At 48.3% G+C, this 26,147-nt stretch overlaps 1 protein-coding gene across 1 annotated transcript in view; it reads right to left on the bottom strand.

The window, feature by feature from the left end:
• LOC125956161 (protein embryonic gonad) overlaps positions 1-25,405 on the bottom strand; it is a 74,506-nt gene extending 49,101 nt beyond the window's left edge. Inside the window, exon 1 of the mRNA XM_049687772.1 lies at positions 24,451-25,405. The gene's annotated coding sequence lies outside the window, so the exon portion shown is untranslated. The remainder of the gene's footprint in view (positions 1-24,450) is intronic.
• Positions 25,406-26,147: the final 742 nt, after the last annotated feature.

The following is a 26,147-nucleotide window of genomic DNA, read 5'->3' as shown; positions in this document are numbered from 1 at the left end:
TCACCCCTTTTTTTCCACTCACCTTTTAGTTCCATTTAATTAAATATTAAATTGTGAACTAAAATTTGTGATCGATAATTGTCGTGATAACTACGATGTATCTTATTCCCAAAGTAGTATATCACTTTTTGTTTCTAAAATGTAACTACATGTTACTTCTTAAGTGTCAATATAATGGTAGATTGATATCTGTAATTTCAAGGTCGTATTATCAAAGCTCAACTTTTCATAAACCGTTCAATGGGCTATTCGCAAAATGGAATGAAATGAAAATCGTGCATGATTTGTGCAAAACAATAGCCGTGGCCACACGGGGCGAAAACTCTAGCGCAAACGAAAAAATTAATGCCAAAACGTTTACGCTTGCCGTTTACATGCTGTCAAACGATTATTGGTCCGTGGAGCGTAAAACCTAGCGTAAAAGCTTTTTGCAAACGGTAGGGCTCACAATATGTTCTTTTTGTGGTTTACATCGACAGTGAGTGATCATTGCTAGTGTATTCAATCCTTTTCTTCAAAAAAACGATTTTAATTTCCTCAACCCGGCCATGTAAACATATCGAAGCGAAAACATTTTGGCATTAATGTGCAAATTTGCGCGCAAATTTTCGCTCCGTGTGGCCACGGCTAATGAGTAATATAACAAAGATAAAAGCTCATAGTAACGAAAAAATGTTATTGAATTCAATACAAGAAATACATGATAAGAGGCCAACGAAATATGCAAATGTCTAAAGCAGAAATTATGAATTGACGAATCTTTGCAGGTTATTTGACAAATCGTGTAACTAACAAAAGCAAACCAACATCAAAAGTAGCAATGGGACACCATATTGATCCGCAAACCTGATGCTGATTCCACAAAACAAAGAAGGAACATGCGTTAGCGATGCTCAACAGAAACCACTATTCAAAATGTTGCTATCTTCTTTCTTTTTACCACCGACGGTGATCCTGTTCCAAGCACTCAGTTTCATTCGGACCATTCGGATCGGCATAAAGCCACCAGCCGTTGGAGCTGAGGGATAAAAGTGTTTGGTTTTTTCTTGCTATCCTCGAGCCAACCAAATGCACATCGCAGCATCGCGCACATTACCAACGATGAAGTGACTAGTAAATCGTCTTAATGGTCGCATCATCATTAAACCATTTCGGGGTTACCTCGCAGGCGGCGGGTACCCGATGAGAAAAACGGAACAAAAACCCAATTATCATCGCGCGCGCGCGCTCCGACGTGCATTGCACCATGGCACAGAGCGGGGAAGGGGGGGGGGGGTCCCATCTGCTGCAGCTCCTTCCGCTTGAGTGCTACTTCAGTTTCCCCTTCCCCCGGGGCCCAGCAGCATCTTAGCCAGTGCGCGGTTAAACCGTTTGTCCGTTGTAATGTTTATCCAGCGTCACGATTACGCGATACTTGACATTGCGTTGTGCGCTCCTTAGCAACCTTCAACCCAAGCAACCGAAGGCATCCCAAGGCATCCCAAGGCAACCTTCATCCATCATCACCCCAGCTGCAGCACTGAACTGAGGTGCGCGCGAGATCGTGGCGCATCTAATGATGTCATAAAAAGTCAACACTTCCGTCATCCTGCTCATCTGCTGCTGCCGCTCTGCTGCCTTAGCCTGGGACGTTGGCTCAATGGTCAACTTCCGGTATCATTCATCGATTAGGTATGCTTCAGATTTGCTCTCCAGATCCAGATCTCCTTCCAGCACCGGTAAGTCAAGAGGCCCCGGGCTCTTTTTAGGTGATGCAGGTAACAAAAGGCAGAAAGTGTCGACCGCTACAAGGAGCTCCCTTGTTTTTCGACTCCTAAGTTAAGAGCAAACAAACCCCAAAAAAAGGATGAATCATTGTAAGGGAAGCGGTCTATGCAAATGATTTGGTCCCAAAACTGGGTAGAAAAAGAGGATCAAAAAAGGGACGCGAGAGTTTATGAGTTGTTCTGGGTACCTGGACGCCGTGGCATCTCTTCGGTTGGTCACCTCTCGACACTTATGATTTGCAATGAATATGTTAACCAGGCAAACGCCACAGGACCGCAGTTGCAGCTGGCCCATATACTCACAACAACACCAAAAAAAACAAGACAAGAAACATCATCTAATGTCATCGTTTTCGGGACCTTCCCGAAGGGGTTCGTCGCTTGTTACCGACGTAGCCGCTGCTAAATGGTTCTACCAGCTTAACCAGATCAGTCCCCGGTGCCGGCACCCCTTTCTACCGTGTCTTCTGCGTCATGTGACTCGTAGATAAACACACACACACACGCACACGCGCACTTCGAGCACATGCAATAAATCACTCAAAACAATTCGACATGCCCTCAGCGCCCGTACCGCGAGAGGGTCCTTGCGAGAAAAGAAACAGGGTATAGCGAGCGTGGTATCGTGGCCCCGAGTGGCCGTTTTCCCACCGGCGTATCCGGACCGGCGGGCAAACGGACGACGACGACGGTTTTGACCGATGGACGATGGCGTGTAATGTGCTCGAGGTGTAATTAATTCATTTCAACCTAAACATCGACAACTCTATAACATCGATTTGCGCTGCGCGAATCGATGATCTGTCTTCTGTGCGCGATCCCGCGGCCCGGATCCGGACTTGTTGTCCGTTGGCTGCCGTTCGACGCTGCTGATGGCCAATATGTGATGACGTCGCAGCCATGATGAGATGCAGTTCCCAGCATGAATATTCCATTCCGAAAGGGAAGGCGGAGGAGGAGGAGGAAGAGGAGGTCGAGATAATAAAAGTAATTTCAATCGTTTCAATCGCCTGAATGCTATTTGATTGGTTTACTTTGGCGAGCAGAGATGAGATGATGAATGGATGATTTATCTATTGATGTGTCGCCTTCACGGTGCCCTGCAGCAGCAGCTGCAGTGCTGGACGCGGGGGATTGAGAACTGCTGCGGATACGCAGGTCCAGCCAGGTCCAGCAGCGGGTTGAGGATCCTCCGCGATTGCGATGCGGCTTTCGCATCGATGTCCCGTTGGCCCCACTATGTGACCAATGTCACCATGTGTGCGTGTGTGTGTGTGTGCGTCATGTCGATAGCCAGTAGGCTGGACCCTACCACCTCTCTCTTGGCCACAGGACTGACCGACCGACAAGTGATTTATTTCAATTTCAAAACGCCGCGCGCGCGCACACACATTCGCATGCTCTGCTCACCGAATATGCTCAAGACGAGGAGGAGGAGAAGCAGGAGAAGGAGCAGTAGAGGAGGTGAAGAAAAGAAAGAGAAGCCACGAGATTAATGGCAAATGCGATGAGAGGCAGGCCCGGCGGTGCAATCCATGTCATTTATAGCAAGAGACATTTCAATAGTCACAGTTCGATGGCGCGCAGATCTTCGTCGGCCGTACAGGCCGCGGGGCCTGCTAGGGAATGTGCCGGTGCGACGCGGAGAGAAGGGGGGAGCAAATAGGACAGAGTACACAACACACACACAGAGCGCAGAGAGTTTTAGACGGGTGCACGATCGACGACGATCGCGCGACGAACCTCCTCGCGACGATCCTCTATATACCTGATACAAGAAGGAGGAGGACGACGACGACGAGTTGGAGTCGAGACGATCGATCGACAATCACTGTGTCAGATGCTATCACTGGGTGGCCACGCACACACACACACACATAGTGCCCGGTTTGGAGCCTCTTATCGATGGTCGCGCGGCGGTTCCCATGCGGAACTATCGCGATGGTCAGACATCATCGCGCGCACCCAAGACCCGGTCTCCAGGTCCGGTTGGTCTTCCCTTCCGGGAACAGCCTCCATTATGCTACCGTATTTGACTTGGCACATATTTACATTTGACAATTGGACTCGCTGGTTGACGACGACGATGTCCGTGCAAGGAAATGGCATCCCCGTCGTCGTCGTCGTCGTCGTCGGTGGCCAGATCAAGGCGTGCGCCAAAGCCACAAAACAAGTTGCAGCTGCAGCAGCAGCAACTTATCCAATATTCCCTTCTTGATCCGATCACCGATCATCATCACCGGGGTATTACACGAAATTTTACGCACAGCGCAGGAGGCGGAGATGCAGTTCGCATCAGTCGATCGTGCTGCGAACGATTCCAAATGGGCCCCGCAGCGGTCGGTCGGTCTCGAGGTCTGGCTCGAGGTCGATATTGCTCGAATTAATCGGCACGAGATTGAGATGGAAACAAATCGGAAAGCTTTTAACTTGCCATTGCGGTGGCGTCGGTGTCGGCATCATCTCTTCGGGATCGGGATCGCGATCGGACGGGATTTCGTCCGATCCCTTCGCCGCTTGCCCCGTAAGTACGTGTTCCGTGTCTTAAGTCGTTGGTTTTTTGGTTTTGTTTGTTGACTTTGTTTTCTCTCTCTCTCTCTCTCTCTCTCGCTTCTCTTCCAATTCCCCGTTCTGCAGCTTTTTTGGTTTCAAGTAGTTCCGGACCACGGCAGCGCGAAAGAAAGAGAGAGAGAGAGCGCGTGATGTGGAGGAAACCGGAGCAAGGCTGTGGTCGGAAATGCTTCGTTGATCGAAGACGCGAGAGGACGACCGCAGACGGAATGCGTCTCGAAAGCGTCGCCGCTGGCTCGATCTCATAAACTGCACATTTAAAGACTGATTTTCGGTCTTCGGCTCTTCGCCAGTCCAGGGCACCACAGGTCTCAGGGCATCCAGCTTGTGGTGTGGATCGGTGACTTCATTTCTCCTCTCCTGGTCGGCCTGTGGCCACTTGCGATGCGCTCGTAATGCCCTGATGTTGATGAGATCGACCACCCAGGAACTAATTGAGCTCGAGCTGTCGCTGCTGGTCCCCGCGTTGCCCGTTGCGCCATCGCTTCCACCCTCCCCCAGCGACCACACCTTGGCCGGGAGTAATTTTAATAATTTTAAATCGACAGGCAACGACCATGTTTTTGGGGACTGCAGAGGGGCCCAGCAGAGCGTACACCAGCGACCGGTGGGGACACAAGACACGCGTGCGCCAAGTGCTCTTCTTTGGTTGGATTTCTTTTCGTTTTTGTTTTTTTTTTAGTTTTTTTCGGGCGGTAAATTTCTTGTTTCCTTCCTTGCAAGGGAAAGCAGGGACTGGGCGTTCCGCGAGAAGGGAGCGGGGGGAATGATTACGTTTTATTTCATGAATGCGGGAGGGATGGTATTAAAATGAGAGGAATCTTTTCCCCCTATGCTTATTGGTGGCACATCTTGGCGTAGTTGCGAAGAGTTGCGTTATCATGACGTAGTTTGCCTTTTTAAGCATCTTCTAATTATGGAGAAAAACGGTCTATTGGTTGCAATGTTGGTAACGAGGTGTTTGTTTGAACATTGTAGCTATTCATTGGCTGTGCAAACAATTTATGATACTTTTAGTGTTTTCAATCTTTATCCAATGAAATTAAGTGCTATGTAGAGTTTTGTTTTTTGTTTGGAATGAAATCAGATATTCTGTTTCAAAAATGTTGACCCTAAATAGTATGTCTTCCGAACACTGTTATGTCTCAATCTTTTTAATGTTTTTAGAGGGTTTTTTGTATTTTTCTTCAATTTTAAAGCCATTATATGACTCTATAATCGTTTAAAAACAATACAAAACTTAAAATAAGTTGATATTACTATCTGTAAATTAAAACTCCCTTATTTGACCCTGGAATGCTAAATCCTTTATTTGACTCTAGAATCGATTAAAAACAATAATAAAGCTAAATTAGTTAATATTACGATCTGCGGTATTTTTCATTTATTGCTTCATATCTATAAAACCAAGATTGTATCTTTGTTATATTGGACTGCGTCTGAACAGAACATGACTTGGAGAAAGAAGCTGTCGATGAGTCAATGCAAGGATAAATAAACCCATAGTGTTTTTCCATATAATAGAGACGTTCATTCAGTACAAATACAACTTTGTTAGGGTACTCAAAATTCCCTTTGAGCCATGATAAAATGGAATTCATCAAAATGGTTATACACTTTGAGAGACGAATGCAGATAACTTCAAACCTTTGGAAGCAACTGCTCCAAATACTTGGCTCCGGTGAAATTCTTTAAGTTCAACCATTTAAATTTAATGTTATCTAGGACATGCTGCGTTTTCATAGGCGATATAAACCACTCGAAAATTTGATGCTGAATTATTGATCCAGCAATAATTCAGCGTTCAGCGATAGAAATGCAGTTGAAACATTTTTGTAGGATTACCGTGGTGTTGACACGAGAATAAAAAATAATGAAAAGATTCTCCATGCTTTATGCAATACTAATTTTGAAAAGTATCCCAAGAGAAAAAAAAATGTTGCTAAGATGGATAAGATCCAATTTTTTCTGTTAAAGCAACAATTGCACAATGAACTAATAATGAATATCGATCCTAAATGATAAGCCTGAGGGAAACACGTTTGGAACTAGTACAATATTATTCCAAACACCTATCATTGTTATTCTTGTCGCAATCTTAAGAATACCTTTTGTCTGTCAGCAACAGACGAACCTTTTGCAATAAATTTGTATAAGTACAACTGAACATTTGTAAAAAATGAACTACTGATATGCGTTCATTTGTGTATCTCAAACTCAAAAGCATAAGTTCGAATTATTCCGGAATTGATGTACTTGTTCTGGACATATTTTCAGCACCGTACAACCAATCCAAACGCTAATCAGTATCACTCTTCTGGGCCACAAAACGTTCCGTTTGGCAATTACGAGGTATTTATATCTGTATCATTTCTCTATGGCCAATAATGAGAATATGATATGTTCGGGCTATGATACGTGACATCTTATCAGTTAAAAAAAGGATATTGACACAATAGATGATTTACAGTTTTATCACAAAAGCGAAACAAGTGTACAGGTCACACAAATCCACAAGCTTACGAGCAATATAGTTGAGTGATAAATGGAGATCAAGAACAGTTTAATCTTCTCCCCTCCGTCCAGATGGTTTATTCTGAATGACCTACATTAAATTATTGGCGCCCGAGGTTCGTGTTCACTCTTCTTCCACGGAAAACCCCGTTTTATGGGATGCGTATCATATTTCTTACGCATCGCGCTCCCAGAACTCCCAGACTCATAACAAATGATTCCCTGTTGCCGTGCACCGAAGTACCGAAACGCTAGCCAGCTACAGTTTGTTTGCTTATCGATCATGTGCCCCCTTCCAAAAGTTCCCCATCGCTGAAAGCTATTTCATTAATTTCTCTCCCCCAACGGCGCATGAAAAGCATTGTACACACAATCAAACACACACACACAAGCGCGTTGGAAAATTTTTCTTCATAATTTTGAAAGCCTGCCGGAACCTCTGTTGAATAGGGGGTCTGCCCTGGAAGATGTTTTAAAAAAATACTTTATGTCGCGCCGTCATCGAACGCGAAACACACGATTTGCCCCGTTACCACGCCATTTGTTGGCCAACAAATGGTCCCCTCGAGAACGGGCTGCCAATGAGGAAGAAGAAGTGGAAGGATAGGAAGTGGAAGAAGGAAGAAAAAAAACGAGACAAACCGCCCACTGTGCCGCAGATCAGTATAAATCGAAATCAACATGCGATATCGCTTGTAGGGTAATTTAAAAACAATTTGCTGATTTTATGCTCATAATTAATTAATTTCAATTTCTTCTGACACGGCCACGAAGCTCGGCCCCCAAATTGGGGGAAATTTTACGAGCCCCGCACCGCGTCATCTCCGCCCGTCCGGCTGCTGCTGCTGCTGCTGCTTGATGCAATGCTGGATGCTGGATGCGGACCAACACCAACAGGGCATGCGGAAGGGGGCTCGCGAGTGGCGAAAGTGGCTCATCAGCATCCGAAAGGGGGGTTGCCGATCAACTGAGCGACGACGACGATCGAGAAAACGGAAAAGAATGCGGGTATTTTGAGCCTTAAATAATGAGCAACTTTCGTGACAGCGAGAGCGCCGGATGAGCAATTCCTGACCGAGAAACCAACAACGACAACAACAACGAGGACGACGACGACGACGACGCAACGTGAAGATGCCTTTGTGTTACCCCGGGAGTTACATCACCCGTGTGTGCCGAGTGTGCGAAAGATGGAGCATCATCACCATCAAGCCCAAACATGGAAGAGGCTCAGACATTACGGACCATCCTGTGGCTGAATTCCGAAATGGTATCATTTCCGGATTCGCGGATGAACTTTTTGCTTGTAATTTAAAGCCATTTGGAAGTGACGCTCGGACCTGGTCGATCGTAAGTAGGTGTCTGTCCGGTGTCAATAGCCCAGAGTGGTGTGTGTGACGATGATGATCTGCATTCGATTCACACAATTTGACAGTTCTTCAACTTCCATACACCAAAGACGAGTTGATTGAAAGAAGAACTGAAGGAAGACCTCAAAGGATGCAGGATGGAATGAACGGTCCCGGGAATTGGTCCAAAACTCCGGATGGACCAGCCTCCTGAATAGCCACGCCAGCCAAACCGTCGTCGTTGTCGTTGGTGTCGAATTCTCGTTCGCTCGCGCTGGTATTATGGTGAGCGCACTCATTAATCACCTCGACTGGCCTCGAGGAGAAAGAAGAAGCCTTTGATTGCAGCAAATGCACTCTCGCAGCGTGCATCACGTACAGCGTACTCGCCTCTTCCCCCTTCCCCCTCACCACCTGAAGACCCCCGAAAGCGGAAAGCTTACGAAAACGGTCCGGCCATCCATCCGGCTTGCCCTGAATTCCGGCGGACTCGAATACCCCGATCCTGGAAAGCCTTTTTTCTCCGGCCTCCGGTGCTGGGCATCCCTCCGAAACACTCACACACACACACACACCGGGTTTGTCCTTTTGTGCCTCCGGAGGACGACGGCTGGTGGCATTGGTGTTGCCGTTTTATTTTTTTTTTTGGCGTGCCTCGGCGCGGGTGATCCAAAAACAGACATCGAAAGGAATCACGCGTGACGTCATTATTCATTTGAAGCGATCTCGAGCGCTCGCTCGAAAAAAAAGTCGAAAAAGATCATAAATCAGGCTTATAATTAAATATATATGTATATATGTATGTATGTATAGCGAGGGATGTGTTCCGGAAGGGAGAGAGAGAGAGAAGCGACTTGACACCAACGGCCATCGGCCCCTGGATCGAATGCAGGATTGAAATGTGACCGCGATGCCCTGAAGATGGGCTGCCCCGGAGATGAAGGCTGAGATGCGCACCAAACATGGTGCGGAGGAGAGAAAAGAGTCCCCAAAAAAATATGCCATACCGGTCCCAGGGGCCCTTCGCTGCACCGAACCGAATCGCGCCGGCGATCGCGTTGGAATTCGTTTAATCAGATTTCGTCGAATTTTGTATGCAAAGTAGCAGCAGCAGCAGCAGCAAGAGATTCACGCTGATCCTTGGGGCACCCAAGCTTGGGGCACCCAAGATGCTCAATCAAGGACCGAAGCCCTCCGGCGGCTCGGAGAGGGTGAGAAAGCGCGTTGTGCGCCGATATGCCAACCACTCCTCCGATGGGTTCTTGATTTCTTTCCGGTGCTCTCTCTCCCTCCCTTTTGGTGTAACAAGTTTGACAAACTAGAACGACGACGTCAGGGAGGAGAAGATGGTGGTGGTGAAACAAAAAAAAACAGCAACACCGACAACGGGTCTGCAAGGTGGTTGGTTGCAGTTGTTGAGGATCATTTTTTCGAATGTGTCATCTGGAAGCATCATTTGTCAAAGTCATTGTCATTGGTTGGTGTGCGTGTGTGTGTCTTCCGAGGATCAGAAACGAGGCAGACAGAAGTTCGTGGGACAAATCAGCAGCAGCAAATCTTGCAATCGTCTTCTGTCCTTCCTGGCCCCCGGGCAGGAAACCGGTAGGAAGCCGGGAAAATGCCAGAATGTGTCGAACTGTCACGAATGTGTCAACCCTTCTTCGGTGGCAGCTTAAGACGGGAAACGCTTTCCGCTCGTGCTGTGCTCCTTTCAGGCTGCAACGCCCAGTATGCAAAACCGCTGACGGACATGATAAACTGCCTGTGAATCGAGCGAGCAACTCGAGCTGTACTGTGCTTTCCCTTCCTCCCGTTCCTTAAGATATCCGTTCCAATTCGCACTAGTTTGCCCAAGAAATTGGAAAAGAGATCCCTGTGCCGGCTCGAGGTGGCTCTGGGAAGGCAAGCGAAAGGCTCTCACGCTCTATCAGCAGCCTAACTAATCGCATCAATTATCAAGTCAACACCTCCGCCCTCTTTCATAAATAATATCGTTGCCGCGCGGCCGCCATACTAGTTCCATTGCCGCAGCCGCAGCTGTAGGCGGATTTCTCGAGCGGATAGCAAGCGTTTCGTTTACGTTGGTTGCTTTTGCACAATTTATCATACGATGTGCAGATGAGCGCGATCTGTTTTCTATTTCCACTCTTCCATTTTCACTCTCCGCTTCGTTTCAATTCCGCCTCGGAGGCGGCAGCAGTGGAAATGATGCTCAGGATGGACGGAAGTTTGTTGGACTGTTGGAGAACAATAACAGGAAGCGGCATGTAACCGTTAATCTGCTAACGTAAATTAAAACAAAACACCGTGAAGTAATGATCAGTGTTTACAGCAGGCCCCCCTGAGGGAGGGAGGGAGGTTCTGGAAGCCTCCGTTTGTTGTACCACAAAATGAAGCAGAGCAGGACGCACTCGGCAAGCTTCTGGCAGCTATGCGTGCCTCGGAAGCATAATTAACTTCAGTTAATTAAGTCCTCAAGGTTTTCGCAACGCTTAACGATGCTCGAACAGAACGATATGACCCATTCAATACCACCACAACCACTGCTCCTTCTTCGACTACGAGCCAGCCTCCAAGGCAGCGTGAGCACACACGCACACCTGTTCGACGACGATCGAAGCAAAATGATAAATATGCTAATTAATGAGCGAGCAAAAAGGCGATCGCGTTACTACACCTAATTTGTACCGCCGCTTATGGCATTGGCACCTTTCCGGCGCAAGGGGCCGGCCTATCTTAAGGAGGCAACGTTTTCCCATGGCACTACTGCCGGTGGTGGTGGTGGTGTGGCGTGATGAAGAACAGGAATCAAGCTATTGGCTTATAAGTTCAAGGGTCACAGGGTGTGCAATTTATAAGTTAGCACCTTCGTCGATTATGGTGGGAGATGATAAGCGAGCGAAGCGATCCAAGGGAGGAACAAGTAGGCCAAAATGGCTGTGGCAGTGACACTTCTAGTACGCTTTAGTAGAAAAGGGGAAATGAAAATAGTGTGAGGTATAATAAGCGTTTCAAAATAATACTATTACTATGAATGAGTGTAACGCAAATATTTTTTTTTAACTAATCACCTCTTTTGTGAAATAATGCATTAGTATTTTAACTTGTACTTCAATTTGAGGTGTCTGCTTTTGCGACACCATACGGTTTGTGTGTTCTTACACGTGTTAATAAAAAATGACTGTAAATGACATTTACTTAATTTAGAATATTTAAATTAATGGTTACTAGTATACTCGTTTTGATAATATTGGTTGTTATCAAATCAAAGTCAAAATATAAAAGATGAAATTATTGTATTCTTATACATAGAAGGTGCGCTATCATGACAGGACCTATTTAAATTTATTTATTTGTCGAGTTAGACAAAAAGGCCAGTTTCTGAATCGTCCGTCTATGCTATTTTATAGATTTACGTCAAAAAGGCGAACTGAAATTATATTGCAGTACATTACACACATGACTTTCAACTATGAAAATTGTGCGTACTTATGCGTGGCCTCGTCTGTCACGAAATTTGACTGCGTCGGACTTTTTTCTGTGAGCTTATTTGACCAGTTAGGTGAATGTTAGCAAACCAAGGACTATTGAAGAACAAAACGCTACTACCAGATCGGAAATTGCTACTGTTGGGTGTAACATGTTGCCAAATACAAGAAAAATGCCCAAAAAGACACGTTTTTGGTAAATCGAATCGGAGCGATCCCTTGATCAATATTTAATCTGAATGAGTTTTCAATAAATGGCATAGTATAACCTAAATAAATCTGATTCACTTTCTAAAATCGATTGAAAAATGGCAGAGTTATTCATCATTAGATCCTGTCTAGATGGCGCACCCGTAATTTTGATTGATTTAGTTTATAGCAAACAGGACATATTCAACTTGCTGGAATCACCTCTATTTAACACTGTCTGAGAACTGCATTGTATTCGAATGACCTGTTATGATATGCCAAATCAAAATATTTGCAAACATTTAAGGTTTTTAGGCTTTATTAAAGGCTATAATTATAGCTATCATTTAATGAATGTGTAACCTATTGACAACAAGCGAAGCACGAAAGAATTTGATATTCAATTGTATCTCAATAAACTTGTAAAGCGGTCTCAGGTAGTTAATTCGATGTTAAAACTTGATTGTTGCCTTCTATTTACAACAGCTCATAGCTGCTGTAATCACAATAAGCTGACTAATATCCAGATTATCGTCTAGCAATATTAATATTCCACACGAAGAAACATTTTGGAAAAGAATCAAAGACAAAAAGACCAGAAATGCGAAGCATTTTAGTAGACAGTGTCACACATCACCTCAAAATGATTACGCAAACTTTGTAGAAACATTTTAATTGGACCCATTCCCGACATTTCCTCGAATTCTTCCAACGGAAAGATTAAAAAAAGGGTATGGGTTAGAAAACTGTCATCGCAGTGTCATGTGCATCGGTTATGAACAGCACCAAGGCAGCCCCAGAGGCGGCGGGGAAAACGCGCACGAAGATGCATCGATACCTCCCAACGATAACGATCGAAATGAATTTGCATAATGATCGCCTTAAATGAGCTCGTTAAACTTGCCGGTTAATTCGAAAACCCGAGCAACGACGCATTCGACAGATGGGTTCCCCCGTTCCGTCCCTCCCTTCCTTCTGGGATGATCTTTTCGATTTGTTTTCGTTTGCTTCGTTCGCTCCATTTACATTTGATTCGCCCTCCCTCCTGGGGGCTTTCTAATGTGCTGCAAACCCTTTGCGCCGGTTCCAGGAAAGCCGCAGCAGCTCCGGGGCTGTATCTGCGATAGTGAAGCAACACACGCAGCATCAATATCATGCTTATGTCTGCAGTGTGTGAACAACATGTCTTAAGACAGCGCGAGAGGGCGAATTAGCGCAACTTTATGTAAACACAAGAACGACGCAATCGGTAGCAATTTGTGATTTGCAATAACAAACAACCGTACCGTTCGTTGATGGGGAATCACAGCGCACACACACACACACAGTAGGACAGGAGGAGTGACATCTCTAGCGGAGTGTATTTTTCGGTTCAATTTTTGAAGATGATCGATTGCGCAAAACCACACACACACACACAATCGCCACACGTCACAAGGTGAAACAACTGCAACGCGAAAAGCAAAACCCTTTCTCTTCTGGCCAAGGTGTGCGGCGATCGCGCCGGCGAGGCCCGCGTACGCCCGTACCTTGGCGTGGCTGGCGGTACGAAATTAATTAAATTAAAATGCCACGAAATGTGCAATTTGGGCAGTCAAAATAATTTACACATGCCATAAACATTACCATCGTAAACTGCAAAATGAAAACGAAACGAAACGGGTGCAGGCCGAGAGAGAGAGAGAGAAGGAGAGAGATGCCCAGAGAGGTTGCATGGCCATGGTCACATGCCAACTGAAGCCGACTGAAATGCAGCAAAGCGAAATAAACGCGATCTTTTTAATGGTATTGCCGACAACGACGACGACGACTACGACGACGAGGATGGCACTGATAGAAGCGCATCGCTGCAATTATGACGATCGGTATAATGCGTGCGGCCCAACGAGGGTGAAGACCTCTCACGGAGATTCGTATCGAATGCAAATTTGGTCCCCCTACTCCCTCCAACCCCATCCAGAAGAGGGGTTTATATTGCCCCGGTGACTGCCTAAAAGGACTGCCGGCCGGCCATTGCCGAACGGGGTTGTTCCAGCTTTTGACAGCTGGATGACGTTCGGGATTTAGCATCCCTTCGACGAGATAAGACGGAAGAACTGCACCTTCTCGAGGCAGTGCCCCAAGCCACGGTGGAATTGTGGTGTTTGTTTCTCGCACAAATCGTCTCGACGAAGGCAATCAGACGCGCAGACTCCGCGATCGCAGCGATTCTTTTAACACATTCTACGTAAAAGCACATTTTGTTACAAAGTGTTTTGTGTACGTGAAATGCCTTCCTTGTGGTGGCGATCGCATCCCTGTACTGGATGCGTACTGGATTTGTAATCATAATTCGGAATTAGCGTGCTGTCAGTAGTGGCTCTCCATCAACCGTGGCATTTTATACCGGGCTCTAGTTTAACTATCATCGTTTGTAATCAAATCAAATCGAGCAGTGCCTTTCTGCTACCTACTTTCAGCTTGGTAAGGGCTTCTGCACAGATAAAACAATCAGCAAAAGGCAGCTCTGCATCTCGCCAGCTAACGCTCTCTATCACCTTATCATACTGAAGATATCAAATTATCGCTCGTTTGGTTTATTGCACCTTTCATTGCTGGTAGGGCTCGCACCTCCTGGATCTCTACTTTGTTGAGTGAGAGGCCATCCCCCAGGTGATCCCTGCCAGAGTGCCACAGAAGCGCCAACTTTCCGTTGGATGATTTAGACGTTTCCCCGGGTGCGCTGTTCAATCTTCACCTCGAGTGGTCTGTCTACCGCGGCCCAAAACGATCGGAGCGAACGGTTTGTGCGCCACTTGAGGGCACCCCATTTTGATGCGAACCAAACCCGTCGGCGGCCAGCCGTCCGTCAGTGCTTTTCTGTCTCTCTCCCCACAGTGGCCCCGAGATTATGCTGTTTTACGTACGTATTTTTATCGGCACATTACAGTCCGATGGAATGCGGTCCGCAATCAAGCTCACCTTTCCTTCCTCCAGGGATGGGGGACCCTGCAGATAGCGGGAGCAGCTTCCATATTCAACAGGAGCGCAAATTGTTTTGTCAGCGGTCTGCGATCCGGTCGCAATTGTTGCTTCGACCCGTAACCCGAATATGCCGGGCGTTGCCCATACACAGTGGGTCAGGCCCAAGCGCTATGAGTGCTCTGTCGATCCTGATCCTGAAAAGGACGCAAACGGCATCCTTCCATAATTTTCTGCGAATTCGAAATGCGAATGCTCGAAATATCTCAATCAACATTTCGTATTCGAAATCGCATTGCTTACAAAATGAAGCGCGCCTCCTTTCGGGTGCTGCTGCATTCGGTGCTGCTGCTGTCCTTGGGTGCGTTGGTTGCTGGTTTGGTTCACCCTTTGTTAACCGTTAACTACTATAAACAGTACAAGGGGATGCTTTAAATAATATTTTTTGGAACAATTTAAAATCATACAAAATGTAGTTCCTTGTTTGTAACTTGATTATTTTGTAAAATGTAGCCAACATCTAGGATTCAACAAGTTTTACAATTATTTTCTGCATCATTGTTGTCCACCTGAAGTGCCATTGGCCACAGATTGTCCCGTTGTTCACTTCCGGCACTGAGGCTGAGAGAAACCTACCCAGTGGTCGTCAGCGCGGCACAAAACAATGGAGCTGATTGTGGTCGCCCCGATTCCTGGAGCTCCAATTCGGTAGAAGAATGAATAATAAAATATTCGCTCCGTGTGCACTCACACACACACGCGCATGCGAAGCGAGAGAGAGAGAAAGAGAGCTTTAATTTTCAGCTCACGCAATCGAGACCGATCGATGATGGCGATCTTGGTGCCTGGGTGCGAGGTAACACCACAACGCAGGTGACCCAATAGAGAGCTTCACGCAAATTTCCTTCCACGATCACTGCTGCTGCTGTTGCTGATGGCCGATCGCATCCTCCCCATGGTACGTCCTATTGTGTTGCCAGTCTGCCTTTTTCAGCCGCGGTGGCCACTATACGCCAGTTGATCGATGACAGCTACGACGGCGAAACCTCACGAGAGGATCAATACAGTCACACGGCAGCAGCAGCAGCAGGTGATGGCTGTGACAAGGCACATCTCTTGTGTGGATGTGGAAGACGAAATTGCTTGACAACTGTTGTGGCCTCAGTTGGACGAAATACGGAATGATTGCTTGTCAGTGGATCGGACGCAAAGCGAGACAGCAGCCATACAGTGAGAGTAAGAGAGTGAGAGAGAGAGAGCAGACGAACTGCATGAAAAATAATCACCTTCCCTCCACCCCCCCCCCCCCCCCCACGGGTGGTTGTGACGCAAAAAGACGCATCAATGCCGGGAAGGGTAGGTCAACGAAAGTGTCGAGTCAACAACCACCTGAAAACGAAACAAAACTGAATCAAGCCGGCCATTGGAAGCCACAATTCTCGGCCCAAAACTCAAGCAGACATCGAACGAGATGCCGATGCCACCGACATTCACAGCGCTCCTGCTGCTGCTGCTGCTGCTGCTGCTGCTGCTGCTGCTGCTGCTGCTGCTGCTACTTCTGCTCAATTGCTGCCAAAAGTGTCTCGAGAGGTGTCTCTTCGTGTCGCTGCTTCACAAGCCCTCACCACTCACCACTCATCATCATCATCATCTCACCCCGGGCACGATGACGCGCCCCGAATGGCCGATACACGCCGGCCCGTGTGTTCACTGAAAACATCACGAACGATCGCAGCCTCGCATCACGGCGGGAGCAACGAGAAAGCTCGCTGGAGCCGCGACGAGCGAAACCACCGGAGATCATAAAACGGAGATCGCACCCTGGCATGAAAAAGGCAGAACCCTTGGCAACGGCGCCGAAAAAAGCAAAGATGAATTGCGCTCCCGGCGTGTATTTCATGTTTTTCTAACTTTCTGCTGCTTCGCTTCGGAGCCACCTCACCCAAAAGATCCTCCTCCACTGAGTAGGGAGCGTGGAAAAAAAAAGTGGAGCAAAACTCTAAGCAAATATTGATCCACGAAATTGATACCAATCGTCTATTATTAAGATGTCATAACAGAACGAAACGCTCTTCGTTTCTCCCTCGTTAAGGGTTGTGCAGGGAGCGCACGAGTAAGTAGCGAAAGCTGGCGCCTTCACGCGCACTAACGCCTCGGTTCGAGGAAGGTCTGGACGTGTGTGTGTGTGTGTGTGTGTGGATTGCGAGGTATGAATTTCGGTAATCCGTGCACAATTTGCACCTGGCCCTGGACCGTAGAGACCTGGATCACCCTTAGCTAACGCCCAGGTGGCTCCTCTAATTATGGGTCCCGCGATTCCATGGGGCCTTCCGTTCCAGGTTCGACGAAGACCTAGAGCCCGGGTGGTATTGATGTCAAATTGTGCGAGATTACGATCGAGCTGCGCAGAGGCGGTGATCGTGCCCTGCCTCATTATGGCATCGGTCGGTGATGCCTGATCAGACGACTTGCCCTCGACGTTGTTCGACGATGAGTTGTGTTGAGTTCCTACCACTGAGTCTAGAGTGCACCTCACAGCCGCCCGGTGTATCCGGAGAAAGAGAGAAGGCAAAAGCAGAGGGTGTGTAGATTAGGAAGAGCAACGAGCATGTCATTAAAGGTTTTCGGAACACAACACCATGGTCCCCAGATCACTGATCATCTCCGTGGAAGCTTCTGGATGGCGGTGCTAATCTGGAGCGACATCGTCATCGCCAGTCAATTGGGAAGTGAAATGGAGATGGCTAAAGACGTCGTCTTTCGTCGTAGAACCCGCTATAGTTGTGTTACTTAGAAAAAACACACAACAGCAAAACTAATACCGAACGAACGTCTAGGCGACAATCAATACCCGGAGCCTGAGCTCTACAATGTAGAGCAGAACCCCCCATAGCGAACAGCATCCGATAATGCACCCAAAGCTAGAGAGAAAGGTATTGTGGCGCGGGATTCGGTAGCAAAACATGACAGTACAACAACAGCGCACGCCACACAATCACGATGCGATGCGCAACTCCAGAAGCAGAACAGGAGCTGATCAGCGAACCCATATAGTATTATACCAAGACCCGCCTCCGCCAGCATCCACTCCGTGGACGTAGAGAGACAATTGGCGAACGGAGGATCCTACGGGCCTCCTCCTCGGGGTGCGCTTTGTTATAAGAGCTCCCGGTTATACTCTCACCAAGTGGGGCGCCCATCGCCACGGTCTGCGCGATCGCAACAAATGTATTTGAATAACATTGCCTCATCGTCGTCGTCGTCGTCGTCGTCGATCTCTTCCCACCATCGCTGAACGGTAGCGCATCGCTGCTGATGCGATCAGACACCGGAGATCGCCAACAGGGGGCTCGGTCTTCTCGCAGCCACCACCGTTACGGATCGACAATGAGAAAACATACTTTTCACCGGGTACCGCCGGGTGCCGATCGATGTCATCGCTCGAACACGATCGAATTGCTCCCTCCGTTGTTGCAGCGCGTTCGCGATGATCGAAGGGATATGTTCGGCGAGCAAATTATCATAAACAGAAGTCATGTTCTGTTGCTGCTGCTGCTGTTGCTGCTGCTGCTGTTGCTGCTGCTGCTGTTGCTGCTGCTGCTGTTGGTCTCGATGAAAACATATCCTCACATTTGACGATAGGGGTTCCGTTCGGGCTTAGGACGGCTTGAGGACGATGTGACCGTGGCCCTGACAACAGTCGTCCCGGGATAGCGACAACGACCAGCAAGCAAGCAAGCAACCAAGAACGATATATAACCTTGTCCTACAATACAGGCATCGGTGGTACCGGCGCCAGCGCACCGGTCTCGGTCTCGTCGGTCGGTTTTGAAGGGAACGTGGCCACGGCCCGGCAGAAGCGGAAGATTATGGTAATGGGGAGAGCGTTTACCGGATTGGCACTTTGGCGCTGGCGACAATCGTTCAACGACCACGACGTCACGGCGCTACTCCCCTTACTACTCTAATGGCACCCTTCTGCCAAGACCATCGAGCGCCTATGACGATGTCCATGTCCACAACAACGGTCGCACCATATCGTATCGTGAGCGACGCTAGAAACGTAAAATGGTTTCCAATAATAATTTCCAATGAATTGCTAAACGATCCCGAGCTTGGACGACGCGGACCACGAATAGACCACTGATCGACAGTATGGGAACGATCCTCGACGATCCGTGTTTGGTGGTGGCGATCGAGTCTAGGACCTGGCTAGGAGACGTTTTCGTTGACCTCGACCTCTCTCTCTCTGTCTCTGTAGCTGGCTGGCTGGCTTACGAGACCGCACAATATGTGTTACATTGACCAAAGACAGCTTGCAGCATTTGCATAGTACAAGTGTCACTCGGAAGCGATGCCATAGATAATTTGAATATTTATCACCTCCTGCAGTGGGGCTGCATGGGTATGAGAACCGATATTGTTCGATTTGCCAATTGTTTACCGTTTGGGCTTGTAAACGTCATCACGAGCTAGTTGTTGTTCCGGCAGCACAAACATCTATGGAATTGGAGTTGGATCGTTTGGAAGACTGTTCTAGACCTTCGATCTAGTAATATTCGATCAGACTAACTGAAGACAACGACGACGAAGAGGAAGTAACAGACGCGTATCCAGTCCAGTTCAGTTCAGTAAACCCCCACTGCGTGAAGGTTGTTGCTGACTTGAACAATACACATACACACACACACAACACAACCGAAGACGCGGTGCACTTTGCCAATGTCCAGGGCCCGCGGGGTCGTAAATCATCGACTACTCCCGTGAGCTGGCGCTGATCAGTATTCCGCATTCGTTTACGCACTCAAATTAGCATCACTGACCTAATGCCCGGGACTACGCCGTCGCTGCTGGCTGCCCATCCATCAACGGTCACCACAACCACCACACAGTACACAAGCAGCAGCAGCAGAAGAGCATTGATCGTGGGGCTTCCTGGCGTACCGTAAATACCGGTGCGTCGTCGCGTATTCTCGGTGCCGCTTATAGAGGTTGGTCTGGTTGGAGGTGGATCACTCTCCGATTAACGCGACTGCGACAGGGCCACCAACAGGTGAGCGCAGGTAGCCGTAGCCGTAGTGTGTAGTGCTCGACGACGCTCTTTCGGTTGGATCTGCTTGAAGATTCCATCGGGATCTTGATCCGCTGTTTAACAATCATTCATATTTAATGCAGCAGTTTGACATTGCCCGCAGTCGGTAATGGTCGGTACAACGATTCCGGAAAGGGTAATTTCAATGCAGAATCTGTGGCGCGTATTGCATTTTGCTTACGGATGATGGCTTAAGCTCTATAAATCAAAGCTAAATACAAAAGATGTTGAGATGCGTTGTTCGTCGTCCCGTTCGTGTCCCTTCCCTTTTTGTGATCTTGCATTACGATCACTCATCCACTTGTGTTGATTGTTTTTTCTTCGCAATTTGCTAATTGTTTCGCTACTAATGGACACCACAGCGTATATGGTATGCATCCTACTGGATCCTAACTAACCATATGTTTGGTTGAAATCGTAACAATAAACTCTTTGAACTCTGCTACTCTTCTTATAAAGAAACTGTATTTACTGTGTCTAGTCTAGTGTTATGAATGGAGGTAATCATCTTGACTTGTTTTGCACTACAATTAGATTTTATTGCTAAATGGATGTGAAGTATGAAGAAAGTAATGCGAAAATTTCTTGCAAATCTAACATGATGCAGAATTCTGTAACAAAAGGCAGTACTGTAACAATCACAAAGAATCTGTGAATTCCTGGCGGAATAGTGTGAAACATGTCAATTTTTATAACACGTTATCCATAGATTTAAGATGTTTTGTCTGCTACAACAACATGCTACATGTATTGAAAGATAATCGTCTGCATGGATGCTCCTAAGATTATAGGATCCTAATTTATAGTAATCATGCAATCCAGACTCTGAAAGTTAAGGGAATTAGGGAAGATTATTCATCCTGTAATGGTCACACCACATCACAAAAGGTTTACAAAAAAGAAATCTTTAACTAAACCATAGATCCTGGAAGACTGAACACACAAAAGCAAAACCCGCATCAAAAAAGCAAAAATTACCGTAATAAACAATCATAAAAATGTAGCAATACGATCACTGCAGTGATCCCAATGCCCATTTTCTCACGCTCTGCCAGTACGTTGTGCTTGGTCCTTATGGGAGGACAACAAGTCCACGCCAAAGTCTGCCAAAGTGAGTTCTAATCGCTGTCTGTCGGTTAATAGTCGACACTCACCATCATCATCGTCGTCGTCGTCGTCGTGCACTCATCGTGCAAACCGCAGCATCACAATGGGCGGGGCTTGCGATAACTCGTTGTTGTTGTTGTCGCTTGGCGATCTAATAATTGTGCCCCTCTCTGCTTGGCGCTTAGACAACACCCCGGCACGACATATCCGTTCCGAACCCTAAGTCCAATGGTCGTCAAATTGTCACTCGCCCTACGCTATCAACCCTCTACTAGAGCCCGGGTGTCGTTCTCTCTCTCTTTCTCTTTCTATTGCTTTTGTGCAATCCACATGGAGTGTTAGCCTGCCCATTTGGTTGGGTTGGAAAAACAGGAAAAACAGATTTGTCGGCAATCGTTCCCTTTGGAGAGTGGTGGCGATGCGAGCGATACCGACAAACGCGTTTTTACTCACGACGTTCTTGCCTTTCGCTTTTTACCCGTTCACCCTAATGCCAGGTTGAGTACACGCATTAGCATTGCCACCTCGCATTCCCTTCGCCTCATTTCGAAACTGACCTGCCTCCCTCCTCACACCACTACTGGTCACCATCCAATCGGACCGAACCGAACCGAACAGTGATGATGGCACAGTTGCTAGTCGCTGTCGCTACGTCCACCGACGAGCAGGCGGCAGCCTCACGGTGTCCGCCTTTTTACGCTTGTCGATATTTATGATCATGATGTCGTCTGCCCCTATCGCTGCGATAAATCTTTCTTCCCTGCTTCCTCTTCTCCACCATTTCCTTCTGCTTCTTCTCCTTCCCCTTCCCCGGGGCGGCCGAGCCGCGACGACGGCGTTACCAAAAGTGTAAACAGTCACACAAAAACACACATCCCGGCCAGTGAAGCCCACTAGCTCTCCAGCTGCAACCAGCCAGCCAGCCAGCTAGGAACTCGATCCACTCACTCGCGGCACGATATGATACACACACACACACACACACACACGCTCATCTCAAGGGGCCTCTCTAGAGGTGGCCGCCGGGAGTGCAGCAGCGCGCATCGCGAGACATTGCGACGATCAGGGCCTCGCGGAATCCGTCTCACGACATTTTGATCTCATTCGAGCGCCTGCCTGCGATCGCGCATTGTGCGAGATGATCGCAGAGGAATTTGACTTTTGAAAGTGAAGTCCCTAGGTCCCTGGGACCCTACAGCCGTTCCTCCCTCCCCGTGTCTTTTTTACACTTTTACAGCGGCAGGTGATCAAGAGATCAAGATAATGGTTTCCCATTTGCCGCGAAGCCGCCCGCCCGTGGACCTGCGCTGTGCTGCGGTGCGCGGTGCGGTGGAATGCTGCGCGGATTCGGTGGTGGTTTCCGTTTCACTTCACGCTAGTGAGGGGTCCCCGAAGGTAGAAGAGCGTGTTTGTTACAAATGTTTGAGTCCAAGTCTGGTATTTGAGGGTTGAGGGGTAGGGGTGCTGCTAGCGTGAGATTTGTTGGGACACCGATTTGATCTACGAGTGCTAGTAGCAGTGCTATCTGGGGACATGCTGTTGATTGAAACATTGATTCGAGAGCGACCATACGGAGGACGATCGAGATACTGCAGATGGTGACAATTAGCTCCAAGATACATCTCGTATATATATATTCCCGAGTTTCTGATCCTCAACCATTCGGTTAGAGGCGAACTAGGATAAAATCCTTTCACTCTACGTCCAGACTAATCGAATTCTGGTTAACTATGTAAAATTGTACCACATTTTCGGTCGAAATGCGTACAACTTCCCTTGATCTTGGTTGAAGCGTTTTCTTAAAGCGTTACGGTCAATTGAAGCGTTTCTTCTAAAATTATAAATCAGACCACTTTGTTGCAACATAGAAGGCGCCGAATGTTGCAACCCTGACAGAAAAGTGACAAAAAAAGCATCACTTAGATGCACTTAGAGCTGAAAACACGCTAACGGTCACCTTCTATCGGTTAATGGCAAATATGGGCTCAAGTTTTCGGTCCAGAATTCAACCAAAATCGACGTAGGACTGTTTAGCACGATCAACAGTTGTTATGTAACTATACATTCAATAGAATCGGGTTAACCAAACAATACAATATTATTTATCCCCAAAAACTGTTCCAACAATGATGCCGACGCCCACGACGCCTACCTATAGTTGTAGGCGTCTAATAGCAAAAGGAAACGTGCTGCACTTTGCATCACTGTAACACCCGGCGGGTTATTCCCCCATTTAATTAACACGTTTCAAGCCACCCACCCACGATTCTCGAGCGGAAAAACTCGAGCGAACCAATATATACCGGTGCACGGGTGGTATCGAACCTTTTTGCTCCGGAATGTCCACCCGGCTGCATTCTGACTGGCAAACGACGGCGACAGTTAGCGTCTGCTTATCACACTACAAACACTCCCACGTACGGGACCAGTTAGTTCACACGCGGAAACTGTTGATTAAACCAATTACCATCGATGCCATCGGTTCCGTGCCGGTTCCTCAAATGTCGAGTCACCGGAACCTCCTCCACTCCACTCCAGAGCGGCGGCCGCCACCAAATGCAACTGGAACCAACCGGCTGGGATGATTGATCCCCCCGGAAACGGATCGCCGACGACTCGAATATCGCACGCTAACACCAAAAATAAACATCCCCATAAACTGCACACCCCCCCCCCCCCCGGCCCTACCCTGGCCCTTCCCCGTTTCCCGAGGACTCTCGAGTTGTCACTTCCCAGAACGTCCAACGTCTGCGGTGGCGCACGATCGGCTCGGCCCACCAACAATCCGACCACCACCGGCATCGGCATCGGCATCGGCATCATCGGTCACATTCCACAACGCCAAATAATAGCCCGGGCGGCTGTCAGGCTCAAGCCCGTTTCTGCCGTTCACCCCCGGCGTGTGTGTGGAGTCTATTTTTCGCAAAGTAATTAACATAAGCATAAAAATTCGTCGCTTTTTGTGTGTGTCGCGCACGACGCACGAGTAAAGCTCGCACTCGCTCGCTCACGGCGGCCACACATTTGGGAATGTGCGGTCCACAATGCGCGCGCACAATGTTTTCGCGACGCCCGACCTGGTGGCCGGCATCATCGTCCGTCAGGTCGATCAGACTGGCCAGATACTGTGTCTACGCTGGAGGTCTGTTTCGCACACACACACACACACACACACGCACAAGTGGTATCGTGTCACTTTCCAAGGGCCCTCGCCTCTTCCTGTGGCGTGGACAACGCGGTAGATCGCAGCCAAGGTGGTCACAGTCCCGACTGACCGGCCGGCCGACCGGCCGGCTGGCTGGCTGGATTTTTATTTTCCCTTTTTTTCCCCCATTTTCATTTGAATTTGGTCAAACGTCGCTGGCTCATAACGTTAGCAACTGGTGCACGATGCCTCTACGCGACTAACTTACCGTTTAATGGATCCTTTCCGGCAGATGCGTTGGGTGTTGGTGTGGTTAAACTAATTCGAAGCAGAACCGTCGTTAAGCACAGACTAATTTCGGTTACTCAGGAGGCTGCGAGCGGTAAACAACTATTTCTCCGGGTCACTTTGATTTGTTTCCAAGAAACCACCATCACACTAAGCGGTGTCGTACTAGAACGCAGGTATTCGAAGGTACTTTGATGGTGCACTTTGCGAATGGAGGACACTGGTGCTTATTGTAGAGACTCCTTGCACTTCTTTCCTTGACGTAAATATCATCTGCTTCACTCACTTCGTCTTCGTCGCGCGGGTTCGTTTACACCGCACCATTCAACTCACTTGTTTGGCGCGGTCTCAGATCACGGTACGGTTCCGTCGGATTTCGGACTGCCCGATATCAGCTGGCGTACGATACGATAACTCGGATACCTCACTAGCACACACACACACTGCGAACCTTGTGATTGTTGTGATCTTTATCGTGTTGACAAGAGCTCTACGTTGTTCTTCCCGTGTTCTTGCCGATTTCTCCTGCTAGGTTGCTATTCTGCTGGAGCATACAAGTCACCGCAACATCATCACCGCCACTTCAAATACAACTTTATGCGGTATTTCCCGCGGTTTCAGAACACATTTACATTCCTTCCACACCATCACATGGCAATACGCGATTAGTCACTCTCTGTATTGACACCATCACACACAACAACAACAACAATGAGCGAGAAATCTGGATTCCCGCCCGCCTGGAAGGTTGATGCGTACTATTGCTTCCGCTCCAAAACAACCCGTGGCCGTGGCCGGTTCTTGTTCCCGAAACACCGAAATTACGAACTTCTAAACACTCCGGACCTACGAGCACTACCGGCCTAACCGGATCCTCGTCAACAATCACGCCGTCTGCTGCGTGCGTGCGTGCGTGTGTATGTGGATCAAAGTCGGCGACGGTGGCAGCGCAACAAACGCAACGAGCGGCACCGCACCGGCTCAGCAACGGCAACGGCAACGGCAACGGCGGAGATGAGATGTGTAACGGAGAAGACTCAAATCACGACTGGGGGGAATCATCTACGTAAAATCAAGGTAAGGTACCCCCTGACGGTTGGTCTGACCATCGCCAGCTGCCTGCCATGTGCCTTTTGCACCCCAGTGTTTTGCCTGCGCGCTTCCGTCCGTCGCTCATCGGCGAGACCGTCGTCGTCGTCGTCGTCGTCGTCGTCGTCGTCGTCGCATCATCATCATCGCCGCATGATCTGTGAGCGGTAAGCTCGAACCGTTCGCGCGCTCGCGAACGAACGAACGGCCGACCGATCGGTGAGTTCGGTGCCAATTCCAAATCCGATCGGAAGACCCTTCCTGGGGGTGACTCAGGTGAGTTCCGACGTTCACAAGGCGCGGCCTTCTATTCGCGCCAACTTCGCAGCACGGCGGTACCTAAGCAGCGGGAACCGGCGGGTGTCGGATCGTCTGCTGAGTTCCAGGAACCGGTGCAAGGGCCGAAACCGAACCGCGGCCGCCGCAGCATCCGATCCGACAGCCGGGGTGTCGGGGACACGAACATCTTCCTTTTGGATTGACTTGATGCGCCGTCGTCGTCGTCGACGTTGTCGGTTCGCATGCTGTGGTAGTTCCTTCGGGGATGCCGTTGCGATAGGATCACTAGAGAGACTCTGCTGCTGCTGC

The sequence above is a fragment of the Anopheles darlingi genome, chromosome 3, assembly GCF_943734745.1.
Source record: "Anopheles darlingi chromosome 3, idAnoDarlMG_H_01, whole genome shotgun sequence".
NCBI classification, from domain to species: Eukaryota; Metazoa; Arthropoda; class Insecta; order Diptera; family Culicidae; genus Anopheles; species Anopheles darlingi.
The sequence above is the reverse complement of the archived record's forward strand: the minus strand, read 5'-3'. Positions and strand labels throughout refer to the sequence as shown.